Below are 4,232 nucleotides of genomic sequence, written 5' to 3'. Positions count from 1 at the left end.
TTCTAACAAAAAGAAAGTCACAACAGGGATAAGTCAATACATACCCATTTTAACTAATCGATGTTAATGATCTCTATTCACCAATCAGAAGAAATAGATTGGCAGAATGGGTCAAGAAGCAAGAATGTACAATATGCTATATACAAGAAATACACTTAATTCAAAAAGAAACTCATAGACTGAAAGTTAAAGGGTGGAAAACAATACTCCATATGACAGGAAGCTGGTAAAAAGTAGCAGTAGCTATCTTCTTTGCAGATCACATGCATTTCAAACCAACACTGATTAAGAGAGACAAAGAAGGACACTACATCCTTATAAAAGGAACAATAAAAGACTAAGAGATGACAATCATAAATATATATGCACCAAACACTAGTGTGCCTATCTATATAAAACAAATACTAATGGACATGAAAAATCAAATAAGTACCAACACAATAGTAATGGGGGAATCTCAATACCCCCATCACAAATAGATAGATCAACTAGACAGAAAATAAACAATGAAATACTAGAACTCAATCAAACTCTTGAACAAATTAACTTAGCAGATGTTTACATAGTGTTCCACCTAACAAAATCAGAATACACATTCTTTTCAACTGCATAGGGGTCATTCTCCAAAACAGACCACATACTCCCTAACAGAACATGTTTAAGTAAGTGCAAAGTGATCACCTGTATATTATCAGACTGTAGTGTGATGAAATTGGAGATCAATAACAAAAGAAACCACAAGAATTTCACAAACATATAGAAATTGAATAGCACACTCCTCAATAATGGGTCTCAGAGGATATTAAAAAAGAAATCAGAAAGATTATACAGTTAAATGACAATGATGATATAGCATATTAGAATCTATGGGACACAATGAAACCAGTCTTATGAGGGAATTTCATGGCACTGAATATGCATATAGATTCTAATATGTTATATGGTCATTGTCATTTAAGTGTATAATCTTTCTGATTTCTTTTTTAACATCCTCTGACCCATTATTGAGGAATGTGCTATTCAATTTCCATGTTTGTGAAATTCTTGTGGTTTCTTTTGCTATTGATCTCCAATTTCATCACACTACGATCTGATAATATACAGGTGATCACTTTGTACTAAAATGAGGAACAAGAACATCTACTCTCACCACTCCTGTTCAATATAATTTTGGAGACATTAGCCATAGACATTAGCCAAGAGAAAGCAATAAAAGGAATAAAGACAGGAAATTAAGAAGTCAAATTGTCATTATTTGTAGATGACATGATACTTTATATAGAAGACCCCAAGAACTCCACCAAACATCTTCTAGACTTAATAACCAAATTCAGTAAAGTAGCTGGATACAAGGCTAACATACAAAAATCAATAGCTCTTCTGTACACTGAAAACAGACTCACAGAGAGATAAATGGGGCAATCAATTCCTTTCACAATAGCATCCCCAAAAAATGACACACCTATGAATCTAACAAAATAAATCAAAGACCTCTCTCTACTCTGAAAATTACAGCACTCTGAAAAAGAGATGGAAGAGGATATCAAAAAATGGAAAGGCATCCCTTGTTCCTGGGTAGGAAGAAGCAACATAGTGAAAATGGACATACTTCTAAAATGCTATGAAGATTCAATGCAATCCCAAACTGAAATCCCAGCAGCATACTTCACAGATCTTGAGAAAAAAATCCAAAAACTCATTTGGAACAAGAAGAAATCTAGAATAACAAAAGCAATTCTAGGCAATAAAGACAAGGTAGGAGGTATCACAATTCCCAACTTGAAACTATACTACAAAGTTATTGTGAAACAAACAGCATGGTACTGACAAAGAAATAGACCCAAGGATCAGTGGAACAGATTAGAAGATGCAGAAACAACTCCAGACACACTCAGTCACCTCATCTGCCACAAAGTAAGCAAACACTCTCACTGGAGGAAAGATAGCCTCTTTAATAAATGGTGCTGGAATAACTGGATTTCAACTTGCCAAAGATGAAAACTAGGTCTATATCTCTCATCATGCACTAAATTAAAATAAAAATGGATCAAAGATCTAAATTTTAAAATAAAAATACTAAACCAGCTGGAAGAGAGGTTAGGTAGAATTCTTGAAGACAGGTGTGGGAAAAGATTTTATGAACAAAACATCAGTCACCCATGGCTAGCACAATCAATCAACAAGTGGATGTCTTCTTATTAAAAAGCTTTTGCACAGGAAGAGAAACCATGTACAGTGTGAAGAGACAACCCACAATATAGGAAAAACTTTTCACCAGCTCTTCTTCAGACAAAGAATAAAGAATTTAAAAAAAATCAGACTTCCCAAATTTAAAGACCCAATCCAAAAATGAGCATCTGAAATGGACAGACATTTCTCAAAGGAGAAATAGCAAATAAACATGAAAAAATGTTCAACATCACTAGTCATTCCAGAGATGCAAATGAAAACAATGCTAAGATTCCACCTCACCCCAGAAAAAATGGCTGCTATCAAGTAATCAACTAATAACTAATGCTGTCAGGGCTGTGGGGAAAGAGGAACACTGCTGCTGGGAGTGCACACGGGTACAACCACTGTGGAAGTCAGTATGGAGATCCCTCAAAGAACTAGGATTAGAATTCACATTTGATCCAGCTATTCCCTGGCTGGGTATCTTTACTAAAGAATTAAAAGAATCATACCATAGTGATATATATGCACCTATGTTCATAGCAGAATAATTTATAATAGCTAAAATTTAGAATCAGCCCAATAGACCCTCAACTGGAGACTGGATAAAGAAAATGTGGTTTTTAAAAATAAAATGGAATAATATTCAGTCATAAAAAATGAGAAATTAGAGACATATATAGCTAAATTGATGCACATTGAGATGATATGCTTAAGTGATATAAATAGGACACACATGTATAAATACTGAATAGTTTCTCCAGTGTGAGAAACTGAAAGTGTATATAAGGACTAAAAGGTAGAATAGATAATGTGAAATGGGAAGAAAAGGGACAAAGAGGATATGGAAATGGGACAGGTAGGGGAAAGGAAAGAAGGGAATGGAATTAATAGGAGAAAATGAAAAATAATGGAAACAATTTCCTTGCAGGGAGGGAGGGAGGGAGGGAGGGAGGGGTTGAAGGAATTCAGGGGGATGGAGAAAAGTAAGAATGAAGATTGATTATGTAAAGGTACAAATTTCCAACAATCAATGTCATTATGTTATATACATTAAATGTAGCAATAAAATTAATATAAAGGAAAAGACAAATATTAAACTAATTAGTTTTGTTTGATGTTAAATTACACAGGAAATTCTGTCAAACAAGTAGTATTTAACCTTCTTTATGGTACTTTCATATGGATGTGTAAGTTTTTGTTTTGTTTTGTTTGAGACAGAGTCTCTCTACATACTTGAGACTGACCTGGAACTCACTATGTAGCCCAGGCTGGTCTTGAACTCACAGCAATCCTCCTGCCTCAGCCTCCTGAGTGCTGGGGATTACAGGCATGCACCACCATGCCCAGCTGGATGTGTAAGTTTTTAAAAGTTGTGCAAAGTTCCTAAAAAGTTGCCTTTTCCTTCCTGTCCATGTTATATCCTGGTATAATGTCCTCAGCTGTAATTTTAGTTACTATCATAAAGTGCTGTGCGATAACCAGGAAAAAACATGTTACAGGCATAGAAATGAAATAACAGCAGAAAAGTTCCTTAATCTCAGTGAAGATATGAACTACAGGAGTACATGGACTCTAGGAGGCTTATAGAATCCCAAATAGACTGTTCTGAGATCTTCACTATGACCCAATTATGGCCAAACTTCCAAAAGTAAAAAAAGATAAAGAAATAATTTTCAGATCTGCAAGAGAAAAAAAAAAATTCAAGAGAAAAACAGATGTCACACTTAAGAACAGCTAAATTACATTAACAGCAGACTTCTCAGTAGACACCTTACAAGTACCCGGGGAGGGGAGGGAATGTTGTAGTATTTCAAGTTCTAAAAGAGAACTGTCAACCAAGACTACTATAATCAGCATGGCTATTCTACAGAAATGACTGACCAACTATTCTTCAGAAATAAAGGATAAATGAAAGACCTTCCAAGATAAGAAAATCTGGGGGGGTTTTTTTCAGCTGCCTGCCTACCTGCCTGTCTGCGATCACCCGGCGGCGTGCGCGTGAGCTCCCGGCCTGCGCGACAACAGACCCAGGAAGGACCCAAGGACCCCAGAGGGGG

This window comes from Fukomys damarensis, unplaced genomic scaffold (genome assembly GCF_012274545.1).
Source record: "Fukomys damarensis isolate Sample0158 unplaced genomic scaffold, DMR_v1.0_HiC HiC_scaffold_24, whole genome shotgun sequence".
Classification (NCBI taxonomy): Eukaryota; Metazoa; Chordata; class Mammalia; order Rodentia; family Bathyergidae; genus Fukomys; species Fukomys damarensis.
Note: the sequence above shows the minus strand (reverse complement) of the source record.